At 43.8% G+C, this 14,452-nt stretch overlaps 1 long non-coding RNA gene across 1 annotated transcript; it reads right to left on the bottom strand.

Moving 5' to 3' along the window:
* Positions 1-1,614: 1,614 nt before the first annotated feature.
* On the bottom strand, positions 1,615-14,132 carry LOC142774386 (uncharacterized). Its single transcript, XR_012886370.1, has 3 exons — positions 13,985-14,132; positions 11,634-11,716; positions 1,615-1,930 (listed from the first exon to the last, which is right to left on the bottom strand). It is a non-coding gene; the product is annotated as an uncharacterized LOC142774386 (long non-coding RNA).
* Between the last annotated feature and the right edge of the window lie 320 nt (positions 14,133-14,452).

Raw genomic sequence — 14,452 nt, 5'->3', positions numbered from 1 at the left:
CGCGGGCCTCAAGCATTTTCGCCTCAATCGAAAATGCGGTCGCCGTGGTCAAGATTTGATACCGCGACCTACTGGTCAGCAGCCGAGTCCCTTAACCACTAGACTTAGACAGGTGTACAGGTAACATTGGCCATATAAGTGTCAACTATGGCAAGCGTAGTTCTTAATTAGGTCCACACTGTGCCATAATTATTATTTTGGTAAATCAGCAAATAGTACGCTACGCATCCGTAGGGTAACACGCGAACTTACGTAGCTGTTCCCTTCGTTGATGTTTTTGTGGCTGATGATGAGTAAATATATCTGACCGCTTTGTAATGAGTGGTACTTTAAAACACCCATTCGCATCTGAACCAACATGGCACAAGGCTGGATCCTACGCTCTTGTTTTACTTTACACCGTGTATTAAGGAGACTTGCTTTAGTATACGTGACATTCGTATAGTGTTTTTTTTTGTTTTTTCAAAGCTAGCTGTTTCATATTGTATATGGCTCTGTGGTAGAACATTTGCTTGCCACGAAAACGGTCTGGGTTTGATCCTCACCCCGATCTGGAAAATTTTCTCAACTTTTTTTTGCATCTTTCTGAATAGTTTGGTCCCGGAAAAGATGCTTATTTTTCGCTCACAACCATAGACGCCGACGCCGGCGCTGACACCAGAATTTCTGCGAGACGAGCTCTATAACGTTATCATGTCAAGATGAAATGCAGCTTTAATCTAACGAGACGTAGGAATATGGGCGTAACGGGAACTCGTTGCTAATTTGAGAAATAACGAGGAACAGGTTTTCGTACATCTTTCACATTGTTTATATTGTCTTTTAAATTATTTACATGCCATTTATAATGTGGTCTATGCCTAGTTCAATCCACAGACCTGGTGGCAGGGCAAACGTAGCGTCATACCTTTTCTTTCTGGCACAAGCGTCATACACATGCATACTGCGAGCATGCTACGAAACAAAATTATGAAACCGTTTGTAGCACAAAGCTACGAAGAAATTTTATGCGGGCTTCTCTAAGGTAATGCTTCTCGTATGATTAATTATTCCGAGATTTTGACTTGGCCCGACCACCCCGGAAAAAAGTTGGCAAAACTTCATTTGTAGGGTTCTGCCAAACTGATTTGGTACAAGAAGCTCAGCGCTCGTGTTGAGGTATTTCCACATCCTGTTCCGGTGAAACCGAAACAGGATGTGTAAATGGCGTAATTTCACGCTATGTTAATTAGCACTGACAGCTTTTTGCTCGTCTCACCACGCACGCTATTGAGAGAAAAGTGCGACGCCTGGAGTGTTGCAGGAGGCACCCGTCATCACGCAAGTGCTTTTAGAGGCCTTGTATCAACCAGAGCTGTGTTTTTGCTTATCAGTCTCTAGTAAGTGTTGAATTCATCCAACAATTGGTATCTATGCATAATCATAACGTACGCTGTGAAATAGGAAAGCAAACGTGGCAGTCGTCTGACCTTCGGGAGAATGCCTGAAGGACTGGCTAACCTCCCTGTCCTTCTTCATTTATTCCTCCTCCTCCTCCTCCTCCTCCTCCTCAAACAAATACATGTTCTTATTCCTAGAATTGAAAGTGAACCATTTTCTCATAGCTTTGTGGATTTATCTATTATTGATGATATTTTACAAGTGTGGATTTTTATTGTGTCTTTGGATTGCCTTTTCTTGCCTTCCTATTCTTTTCTTCTGTGGGTCCTTTTTTCCGCCTCTTTTGTTCAGATCCACACACTAGGATGTGTTAGTAAGTTTCATTTATAGTGTAATTTAATCCATCCATGCCGTTTTTAAAAAGTAAAATTTTCTCATTTGCCAATAATCCAATAGGTATAGCACCGCTTTTGGAGTAGTCTCTCTTCACTACTTTTAGCGTATATGCCAACCATCCTTTGAAGCTGACTTCGGCACTCAATGAGCATTTCTGAAACAAACAAAATGTAATTCATAAATGGCTTTTCTATTTAAAACTTCAGATATAAGCAAAGAGGATCGAATTAAATCAATGTTCATGAATTTTTCAAAAGCGTCGGGCATTGTGTCGTACTCCAAACTGCTAAAAAGTTCTCTATCATCCTTCACTGCCAGAACTTGATTTGAGAAAAAAAATATTTTGGATCAAATGTTCTCAACGTAACGTCTGGCGTACCTCGAGGCTCTGCTCCTTTTTGTCGTTTACATATGTGCCTTACCACGTACCAGTCTGACTGAAATTCGTATGTACGCTGATGATTATTTTGTACGATGCATAGGAAGGCGATGCATAGGCAGACTCACCAATATGTGTACGTTCGTACTAGGACGTTCGTACTGATGGAGGTTCGTACTAGGACACGTTGGGGAATCGCCTGCTGGTCAATAGCAACCTACAGTGGCAGCCTCGAGGTTGTTCCACTTCTGAGCTGAATGCTCGAAAGTGGTACATTTAGACTGGGAGGTCGTAGAGACATGATAGTAAATCCGTGTAAAAGCCCCTATTTGCTTGCTGCTTTACTCCGCCCAGGACTGCTGCCACACGCCTTCGTTTCGGTACCACGTCGCGACACCAGTGACAAGGTGGTCTATGGCCTCGCACCATTTTATTTTTAGGGGCGAAGCTCCTTAAAGGGCCACTCACCAGGCTCCCAAAGTGCAAAAGAAGAGCGCAATATTTTTTCCTGATATACTTCTCGTCCTTCTTGGTGCCCTACTGTGACGCCAACAGTAGTTCCCCTGGAGTCTACAGCGTACAAGCTCTCTATTCGTTGATATACGCGAAATATCACATGAGGTTTGTCTCCTACACTGCTTTGCCATGCAGCCGCCCATCCGTTCTTCTTTTTCTCGCATGAACATCGTGCACGCTCAACCCATCACTCTTCAGGTTTTGTGTTTACATCTGCGCAAGCGGCGATAACAGCGTGCAGCCGAGAAGCGCGAAACCCCGATAGGCTCTAGCGCTTAGTGCTGATATTTTTAGCGGGCATTAAAAAACTAAGCGGCGAGGAGGATTCATCATGTGTATGAAGCAGAGGAGAAAATAACCCCCTCGTCTTTAAACGCGGGGTGGTGAGCGGCCCTTTAAGCCATGGGTCATGCGTCCGGGATATATGTAGTAGTAGTAGTAGTAGTAGTAGTAGTAGTAGTAGTAGTAGTAGTAGTAGTAGTAGTAGTAGGGGTGGTGGTGGTGGTGGTGGTGGTGGTGGTGGTAGTAGTAGTAGTAGTAGTAGTAGTAGTAGTATTAGTAAGTAGCCACTTCCGCGGCCGGACTAGACGAGTGGTGCGAGCGAACTTTTTTGAATTGAGGAAGAAACGTGACCGCGCACATTAATTATAATTTAAAAGATAGTTGTTTCTGATGAAATAATTTACAGAGACGAGTATCGGAGACTTAATCTTCAATAAAATTTGCCTTGAATTTGATGCTGACCAAAAAAAAAACTATTAACAGAAGGACGCACTCAGAACGCCATCTGACCAGAAAAAGTTGCCACATTAAACTTGCTGGGTGTAACCTCCTTGTTTTTAGCTAGGTTTAGAGAGGTTAGGCCGCAGTGCCATGAACTAGCAGCGATGAAAGGTGGAAACTAGACACGAAGCGCAGGCCGTAAGAGAGTGCACGCGTGCCACTCTTCTAGTCTGCCCGTGCCACCTCTAGTTTAGTTCTTGTAATGTCCGCTGGATGGCGGTACTTCTATGTGATGAATGATGACGAAGTTTAGAAAAATTTGAGAAGCGATTGAGAGAAATGGGGGAAGAGCGTTGGGCTAGGAAGGTTTTCAGCTACTTGTATATGAAGAATGTCGATACAAAATGGAGGAAGCGAACCAGGAAGTTGACTGGTAAATACTTAGAAAACAGCAGGTGGTCAACAAACCAAAAAGAACTATCAGTTAAGAAGAAAGTGAAGGAAGCGGAGACTGACATGTGGAGAATGGGCATGATTAAGAAGTCCGCACTAGAGATCTATCGAACTTTCAAGCAGGAAATTGCCAAGGAAAGGATCTATGATAATACTCGGGGTAGTTCTCTACTGTTTGAGGCCAGGACGGGAGTACTGCGAACCAAGACATATCGGGCCAAATACGAAGGGGTAGACACAGTATGCAGTGCGTGTGGAGAGGAAGAAGAAACTGCCGAACACTTGATAATGTTCTGTAAAGGGCTTCACCCTATAGTTCAGGATGATGGCGCAGAGTTTTTCAAAGCACTGGGGTTTAGGGACCGGGAGGGCAAAATAAACTTTAAGCGGGTAGACTTAACTAGAAGGAGGTTATCTGATTGGTGGCTAAAGTCAAGGCACGAGTGAAAATTAAACTCTTCACTGCAAAGTACGAATCCTCAAACTCACTTTTTAAGGAAAAAAATATATAGTTTTTGGTTCATTAGGTATTACGGCTTGGTGGCGCGAGCCACCGCCTGATCTAAAGGGTACAGCCATATCCATCCATCCACCCATCCATCCATCCATCCCTCGAATGTGATGAATGTGATGAATGGTAGTAGAGCTTAGACTTTCTTTTTTTTCGTAGTGCACGGCTCGAGTTGAGTAATTATTGAGTATAGGGACAATTGGTGTCAGAAAGACATGGTTAAAAAGACTGTGAAGTGTTCAGGATGTGCAGTGGATTTGAAAGTGGACCAGAGCGTAGAAGCGGATGGAGAAGAGGCTGACGCGAAGTGTAGGCAATATGAGGTCGAGGAAAAAATGGAGAAAATGATGGTTGCCCAAAGTGAACTGCTGGTGAGAATCGATGAGCTCGAGACTGCGTTGGCGACAGAGCAAGAGAAAACGAGGGCAATGGGAGAAAGACTGAAGTTCACCGAGGAAGCACTAGCGAAGCTGAACAAAGAAGCGGCCTACGGAGAGAACAGTAGAGAACCGGCAACCAGAACGGTGGAGAAGGAATAGCAAGCAAGTTTGGAAAAAACAGGTTTAGCCGGTTCAAATGCCGCAAGGCCCAGCTTCAGCGAGGTAGTGGTGGGGCTGGGAGGGGACAAAGCGGCTGGCGTCACAGGTGCAAGTAGCCCACAGGTGCAGGACGCTCCAGCTGAAAAGTCACAGCATGTGATAATCGCCGGGGACTCGAATTTAAATCGATGCACAGAAGCCATAAAAGAGAGGGTAAGAGGTGACAAGAGGGTTGCAGTAGGGGCGTTCCCAGGACGCAAGCTTGAAGCAGTCATGAGGCAAGCTCAAACTCAAAATTACAAACTCAAAAACTCAAAATTACAGCTGATAGACGAAACCTCGTGATAATTTCAGGTGGTTTAAACGATGTCTTAAATGAAGATACAGCAAGACTAGCAGCCACACTGGCGAAAGGCGTCGATGACATGCGCGCCACTTCTCCTAAGGTACAGGTAGTGATATGCACGATACCGGAGGTACCGGTGCGTGATAGCAACCTGCAAAGAGCGGTTGTCAACGCAAACCAAGAGATATGGCGAATGAATCGAGAGAAAGGCTTTGAGGTGGTGGAAATAAACAGAGAGGTACATAGGTGGGGTGGTTTTCAACAAGACAGAATTCACTTCGATGGGCGGCTAGGTCATGAGGTGGGTTGGCGACTTGCAGGACGCGCAGTAGCTTTTTTGGGGGGCAAACGAGCCCTTCGGGGTGCAGGATAGCTAGTAACGAAGAAAACAACCAGGGAGACTCTTCGACAGGTGTTATGGACAGATACGATTTCAAAGTGGCACCAATGTCTAAGATAGGTAGAGTCTGGGGCATAAATAGACGTAGCCACGAGCGCCGAGACCATTCAGACATAGGCTATATTAACATGCAGGGTGGTAGGAACAGGCTGAAGTTGGAAGAGATAGAAGAACAGCTAAGGGAAGAGAGGCCGATGGTATACGGTTTTGTACAAACACATTTCAGGGACATGGAACAACCTCCGAACAATCCGGACTACGCGTGAGAATATTGTAATAGAAGAGAAGGTAGCAGAAAGGGGGGTGGTATTGGGGCATTCATTCACAAAAGTACAGACTGGCAAAGGGTCAAGCAGGAGTGCAAGGAACATTTATGGCTAAAAGGGAAAGTGGCAGGTCAAATGACATTCCTTGGTTTCGTGTACTTGTGGACGGGAGCAAAGGCCAGAGAGGAAAACCAGGCAATGGTAGAGTGTATATTGAAGGACATTCAGGAGTTAGGAAGAGAGTGCGAGATAAATATACTAGGAGACATGAATGCGCACATAGAAGATATAGATGGGTATACCGACCCGACAGGCAAAATGATCATGGATATGTGTGAAAGGCTTGATTTGATCATTTGCAACAGTACCGAGAAGTGTGAAGGGCAAATAACATGGGAGGTAGGAAGGCTGCAGTCGACGATAGATTATGCACTGATGTCACATAGGATGTATGATGAGCTCAGGGGAATGCACATAGATGAAGGTGGCTCCAGAAGTCTGGGTAGTGATCACAAACGTATCAAGCTAAGTTTTGGAAGAGCAGTGAAAGTGGGAAAGAGACAAGATGAGCAACTACAGGAAAATTTTGATTCAGAAAGGCAAATTGAAATAGCCACTAAACAAATTGAGAAACTAATCACGGAGGATAATAAGACAGTCTGGACATACACGAATCTAATTAGACTCTTTGAGCTAGAGCTTGCTAAGACGCGTAACAAGTCACCCCAGAAAAGAAGACACAAACCCAAAAGTTGGTGGAATGAGGAAGTTAAGAGAGCCATAGCAAAACGTCAGGAAGCCTCTAGGGAACAGAGACATGCTAAGCAGCTGGGTGAACCGACAGATGACGTTGAAAGAAAATGGGAAACCTTTCTAAGCTGTAGAAGGGCTGCATCCCTTCTGACAAATGAAAAGATTAGAAGAAAGGGAGCTCAGTGGCTGGCAGAAGTACATAAAAAAGATAGAAAGGCAGCTGCGAAATTTTGGAACCATCTAAAATCCCTAAGAAATGAGACGAACCTAGAGCAGAGTTTTATAACTACATCCCAAGGTGCCAGGCTAGAAGAGGACGAAGCCATTGAATATATAAGAACAAGGGTGACAGAAAAATTTCAACAAAGAAGTACTTTATGCACCACAATAGACAAGGACGAATCAAGTGGTGCAATGGCTCCATTTTCACAACGAGAGTGGGAAAGGGCTGAGAAAAGGGTTCCTAGTAGTACATCAGAAGGCCCAGATGGCATTCCAATTAGGCTGATATAGACATTAGGTCCGAAGTCTAAGCAGGCTTTGAGAGAGGCAGTGAGCAAAATAATATTCGATGGTGAAGTTCCCGATGGATGGAAACTTAGCAGGATGAGCATGATCTATAAAAGAAAAGGGGACAACGCTGACATAAACAACTACCGTCCTATAACAGTGACATCAGTGGTCTACAAGCTGGCGATGCAGATTATAAAGGAAAGACTGCAGGCATGGATAGAAGATGAGGGGGTGATGGGGGAACTGCAGAATGGGTTTCGGAAACACAGGAGGTTGGAAGACAATCTGTTCTCACTGACGCAGTGCATCGAAATAGCAGAAAAGGAACACAGGCCCCTGTGGCTAGCATTCTTGGATATCAAGGGAGCGTACGATAGCGTGATTCAAGAGGAATTGTGGGGAATACTGGACACACTAGGCGTGGAACATGTAGTCACTAATCTTTTAAAGGGTATCTATAAAGGTAACAAGGTAGTTATAAAGTGGGAAAAACAGGTATCCAAGCCCGCAGAGGTAAAACGGGGGCTTAGGCAGGGGTGCCCCCTGTCATCCTTATTAATCATGATGTACCTACAAGGATTAGAGGCAAAATTAGAAGAAAGTGGGCTAGGCTTCAACCTCTCTTTAGTCAAACAAGGAAAACTTATTGATCAGGCACTACCAGCATTAATGTAGGCAGATGATATAGTGCTAATGGCCAACAACAAGGAAGATTTGCAGAGATTGATGGACATCTGCGGTAATGAGGGAGATAGGTTAGATTTTAGATTCAGTAAGGAAAAATAAGCAGTCGTGATTTTCAATGACAACGAAGGTAGTGAGCTTAGAATACAGGAGGTCACGCTAGAGATAACAGATAAATACAAATATCTGGGCGTATGGATAAGCAATTGGACCGAGTACCTGAGGGAACACAAAATATACGTGACGACTAAATGTAACAGGAATGCAGCAGTGATGAAAAATAGGGCACTGTGGAATTACAATAGGTATGATGTTGTGAGAGGAATATGGAAAGGGGTGATGGTTCCTGGGCTGACGTTCGGCAATGCGGTCTTGGGCATGAGATCAGAAGTTCAAGCAAGATTAGTAATTAAGCAACGTGGAATAGGTAGGCTTGCTTTAGGAGCTCACAGGAATACACCAAATCAGGTAGTACAACGTGATAAGGGAATGGACATCATTTGGGGCAGGGAAGCTACAAGCAAGATAAAATTTGAGAAGTGATTGAAAGAAATGAAGGAGGAGCGTTGGGCTAGGAAGGTTTTCACCTACTTGTACATGAAGAATGTCGATACAAAATGGAGGAAGCGAACCAGGAAGTTGACTGGTAAATACTTAGAAAACAGCAGGTGGCCAAACCAAAAAGAACTATCGGTTAAGAAGAAAGTGAAGGAAACGGAGACTGACATGTGGAAAATGGGCATGATTAAGAAGTCCGCACTAGAGATCTATCGAACTTTTAAGCAGGAAATTGCCAAGGAAAGGATCTATGATAATACTCGGGGTAGTTCTCTACTGTTTGAGGCAAGGACGGGAGTACTACGAATACTCGGGGTAGTTCTCTACTGTTTGAGGCAAGGACGGGAGTACTACGAACCAAGACATATCGGGCCAAATACGAAGGGGTAGACACAGTATGCAGTGCATGTGGAGAGGAAGAAGAAACTGCCGAACACTTGATAATGTTCTGTATAGGGCTTCACCCTATAGTTCAGGATGATGGAGCAGAGTTTTTCAAAGCACTGGGGTTTAGGGACCGGGAGGGCAAAATAGACTTTAAGCAAGTAGACTTAACTAGAAGGAGGTTATCAGATTGGTGGCTAAAGTCAAGGCACGAGTGAAAATTAAACTCTTCACTGCAAATTACGAATCCTCAAACTCACTTTTTAAGGAAAAAAAATAAATATAGTTTTGGGTTCAGTAAGTATTATGGCTTGGTGGCGCTAGCCACCGCCCGATCTAAAGGGTGCAGCCATATCCATCCATCCATCCATCCATCCATCCATCCATCCATCCATCCATCCATCCATCCATCCATCCATCCATCCATCCATCCATCCATCTATCCATCCATCCATCCATCCATCCATCCATCCATCCATCCATCCATCCATCCATCCATCCATCCATCCATCCATCCATCCATCCATCCGTCCGTCCGTCCGTCCGTCCGTCCGTCCGTCCGTCCGTCCGTCCGTCCGTCCGTCCGTCCGTCCGTCCATCCATCCATCCATCCATCCATCCATCCATCCATCCATCCATCCATCCATCCATCCATCCATCCATCGAATATATGCTGAAAAGATGCGAGATGGCTGTACTTGGAGTGTTCACTAGATGAATGGACGGATGGACAAACGCACGGACGGACGCATGGAGAGATGGACGGAAGCAAGAACAAACGGACGGACGGAGGCGCGGATGGACGCTTCGCCCCGCTCATCATCATGCACTCCGTGGATATGCTGTGATTTTTCCTCCTTGGCTTCCGAGCTCCGAGATCATTGATGGCCGCCGTCCCATTGTCAGCGTCGTCCAAGAAGCCGTGCAACAATGGCAGTTCGAAGGCAGCCGGCGATCGTGACGGCAGTCGAAATTCCAGAGAATGACGACGCGAGGCAGTGGATATCGAGTTGGTACGCGTGCAATAATAGCGGAAGCAACTATGAAACTACAGTTAATCAGAAATTACTCATTTATCTCAAGAGTGCATATGTAGTGTACACTTATTTGTTATGAATTTAGATAGCAAGCACTGCGACCGCAATGGCCGTCCAATTACAATACGCCTGCATAAGGTCGTTACAAAGCAGTTTGAAGACAAGTGACGGAAATCTGGTAGAATACCGGAATGCCACGCAGAATGTTCGGGTTCAATTTTGGCAGACTTTTATTCTTTGCATTCGTCGGCTAAACGCTGCGGAAATCAGGTTTCCTTAACGCATTCAAAAGTATCAATGTTCGTTCTCCCCGTCCTTTGGGTACATATAAACTGCGACTAATCTGTGCGGCACATACTCGCATACGCGGCCCGTGCATCACGGGTATGTACCGCACGCGAAAAGATCTTCACATCATCCAGGTGGTGATCCGACGCTCATATTAGTCACACCTTTTTAACCTTCCAAGTCAATTTGGTCTACACCATGTTCAGGAGGCTGTCACAAAAGCACCTAGACGCAGGTCGCGAGCTGGATAGATAGATAAGATAGACAGACAGACAGATAGATAGACGGATAGATAGATAGATAGATAGATAGTTACGCAGACCGAAACTCTCATCTTGCTTCTTTGTTCGCTAAGAAATGAGTGTAATTTATTAGCAACCAAGCAGACAAATTTTCATAGCACGTAATTCGTGCAGGCGAAAGGTATCTTCCTCGCCCCGCACTGCTGCCCTTCCGCAGCTTGTTTTTTTTTATTCACGTACTGCATAGTGGGCCACATCTGACTCTTGGCAATATAAGGTTAAAAGTTCAATAAATATTACATTATTATTTAATATAAAGAAGACAGAACAAGAACTTACACGAAGGCAGATATGGTGGCCTGAGATTTAAAGTGCTTTGCCCTGTTAGTATACGCAGCGCAACGGGGACTAAGTGCAGAAACAGTAATGAATAGCGATGGTGTGTTAGGGAAAAGACAACATAGTTGCAACACGTTGGGACAAATATCAAGACGTGCATCCAACACAGTGGCTTGTTGGACGGCTACAACCACTTTTATAACCATAGTTTCGCTGCTGGCGGCCGGCCAATGACCTAATACAAACTCATCGGTTAATGATCCATTATGAAAACGTGCAGTCGAGGCACTAAGTTTCTGACATTCCTCTGTGTACGCTAGAGGGGCGTAAAATATATGCTCAATTGTTTCTGGCGACACAGGTCACCATTGCCATGTATCAATATGGGCATAGTTCTCGTCTACAGATATATAACAAGTAATAAACTGCGTATTGCTTTATACTGTATAGCCTAGTCCTGGGCCTCAAGACCCAACTTCAAGTGGTGTGAAATTTTGGCAGCAGGTAGGTTTATTTCTTTAGGAGATATTCGTAATGGAGTATTGTTTAGTTGTGCTGTATTACGCCAAGCTACCGTGTGAACTTATGTTGTACATAGTACATCTAATAGAATTATTACTTTTAGCCGGGGACGTAGAATCCAGCACGGCTCCCGGTACACCGGAAATTTCAAGCCTACTACAATAAAGCTTATGTGCCTTCAAAGAAGTAAAGGAAGAGTGCCGGTACGCATTAGACGATCAGCAAGAACCACAACCTTAGACAAAACATTTCGTCTTTCACGGAAATTGTCGGTAACACACACAAAGTCGTTTGAACCCCAGCCCTACGGTTGGATGACCATGAAAATCACTCCAGACGATCACATTTGATAGTGCATAGCATGCTAGAAGAAGTAAAAAAAACGAAGATGTTGCTCTACCCACAATAACAACAATGCAATAAAAGAAGTCGTTAGACTTGAAGTTGAAAGCATGAGGCGCATTCACCAACTAGTCAGGCCAGATATCTGTAAAAGAAATGACCAGCAATTCTGAAAAATCTTGACTGTAGAGACAAAAGATTAATTTAGAAAAAACTGTTCCAAGCTGAAGGAGTCAAGTTTTTTTTAATTCAAGAGGTTTTTTCAGCATGGGTGTGAGTTTGGCGAAGAATATAGCGGGAACCTGCCAAAGCAAAAAAAAAAAAAAAGAATACGCTGACAAGGTCCTTTATGATAACGTGCAAATAAAATGACATGTGTTCTTCTGGGACGAGGATAATAATGGTAATCTACTTCTCCAAGCCGGCATTTCTGCAAAATTTACATGTCACTTGTAAATCGCTTATTGATAAAAAAGTGTACTTGAAGCCTTGCTTGTCACGTTTGAACCAGATATTGTAACGCTAGCGGAAACTTGGCTAACAGCAAAGGATAAAGATCATGAGATAGCTCCTCCCAACAACGCTAGCATTCGGAAAGATCGCATACACAGGGCGGAGGGGAGGTGATTCTAGATAAAAAAGAAATTCTATTTCTAGCATTGCTCTATGTTTCGAGCGTTGATACCATCTTTTCGTAAACAGAGCGGCGAATAATGAACGGTAATCATACGCCGCACATATCAAGGTCCTACGTACAACTTTGATTCTATGCATTGATTGCACGAGTACACGGAACAACGTGCCTTGTTATCCAGTATAATAATCGCATGCAATTTTTAACGCTCACTAAGTGAACTGCCAGACAATACAGTGTCATTCACACTGTGTGGACGTGTAATTGCATTATACGCCATCGTTGAAACTTACTCAAGTAGAAACAGAACCTAGACGCGTGCGGTGTACAAGCATCCACCTGTTTTATATTTCATTTAATATTTATCAGCCATCACTACATAGGCGATTTATTGATTTGATTGATTCGTGGGGTTTAACGTCCCAAAACCACCATATGATTATGAGAGACGCCGTAGTGGAGGGCTCCGGAAATTTCGACCACCTTGGGTTCTTTAACGTGCACCCAAATCGAAGTACACGGGCCTACAACATTTCCGCCTCCATCGGAAATGCAGCTGCCACAGCCGGGATTCGATCCCGCGACCTGCGGGTCAGCAGCCGAGTACCTTAGCCACTAGACCACCGTGGCGGGGCATCACTACATAAGCGAAGAAACTAAATACAGCCTACTAGATGGTATTTGTGGCAACGATATCACATTTTACACAATACTTCTTCAGGATACTATTATCCCTCGCAAAGTCACTTACTTTAACTACAATAAAGTTAACGGTGCTAATATACCTAATTGCGTAACTGATGGGCACGAATTGTCTGTGGAGCCTTCCTGTAACAGCAATACCAAGGTCGATGTTCCATGACTTGCGTTAAAAGCTATTATATCTTATTTTTATAAATTACTACCTACCAATGACAAAGACGATATCTAGTAAGCGTAATCTATAGGAAATGTGTGAAGTGATACATGCCGTGTTTAAAGAAGATGAAAAAAATTGCTGAAAGCTAACTTTTTCGAATTACGTATATCCCAATCTCAACACTACTATCCAATGCATAAAATGAAAAAAAAAAGACTGACAAATAGTTTTACCTCACAATACACCGACAAACGTTTTCAAACCAGCCCAACCGGACTTCTGGAGCTGCATAAATAAAAAAAATGGCAACGACGACAGAACCATAAAAGCAGATAACAACTTCTTTTAAGTATCTCAGTGACTTTTTTTCTGTCTTTACGAAGAATGACGGCACACTACCGCAAATTTGCATGGTCCTCTAGAGCGAAATCTCCAGAGCCGTTTCCAATAACCGAAGCAGGCGCTTCGGTTGCTGATAAATTTAGGCAAAAACAATTGGTGTCTGATAATATATCAAGTGCATATTTCGCTGATAGGCCCGGGGGTTTAGATTGAGGTCCACGTCAGAGAAACTCATGCAGGTGATTGAAACTTCCGGAGCCCTCAACTACGGCGTCTCACATATTTACATCGAGGTTTAGGGACGTTAAACACTCTACAATTAGATTACTATTATCCTTCGCCGACACACAATGTCAATAGTTATGTACTTGATAATAATATTAAGGTGATAGTTGCCGCAAGAGCTTTCCCAATGACTGGAAAACCGCTAAGGTAAGAACAAGTAAAACATAAGGAAGTAAGACCAAGCGCTTCAACTACAACCCAATCTCACTAACATGCATTGCTTGCAAACTATTAGGCACATCTTCTTAATCCATATAGCTCAACACTTCGAAAAGGACAAAATAGTAACACACTTTCGGCGTGGCATTCGAAAAGCTGGCTCCACATTCACGCATCTGCTTCAGCTTGCTCACGGGTATCGCTAAGCGTTGGCCTACAGAAACACATCGATATGATCTTTCCAGACTTCTGAAATGTTCTCCACTGCATGTAACACAATAAACTCGTTCACAGATGTGACCTTACCTACGATGAACAACGCCTTTTCAAATGAAGAAAAGGTTATTGTTCAAATCGCAGTCAGCGTGTAAAAGTCAGCCAGCACGGCTCATATTCCTATAAGACAAGTTCAAGATCCGGCATTCCACAAGCACTTCACCTCCAGTGTTATTTCTTGCATACATTAATGATCTGGCTTCTCATATACCCTATGTCATGTCATGTCAGCATTTTTGGGGTGGCTGTGGTTTGTACCAATTAATGGGTTGTTGTCATGATATTGTAAGAATAAACACCATTTTGTTATTCTCATTCAAATGGCG

The sequence above is a fragment of the Rhipicephalus microplus genome, chromosome 10 (genome assembly GCF_043290135.1).
Source record: "Rhipicephalus microplus isolate Deutch F79 chromosome 10, USDA_Rmic, whole genome shotgun sequence".
NCBI lineage: Eukaryota > Metazoa > Arthropoda > Arachnida > Ixodida > Ixodidae > Rhipicephalus > Rhipicephalus microplus.
This window is presented reverse-complemented; position numbering and strand designations above follow the sequence as displayed.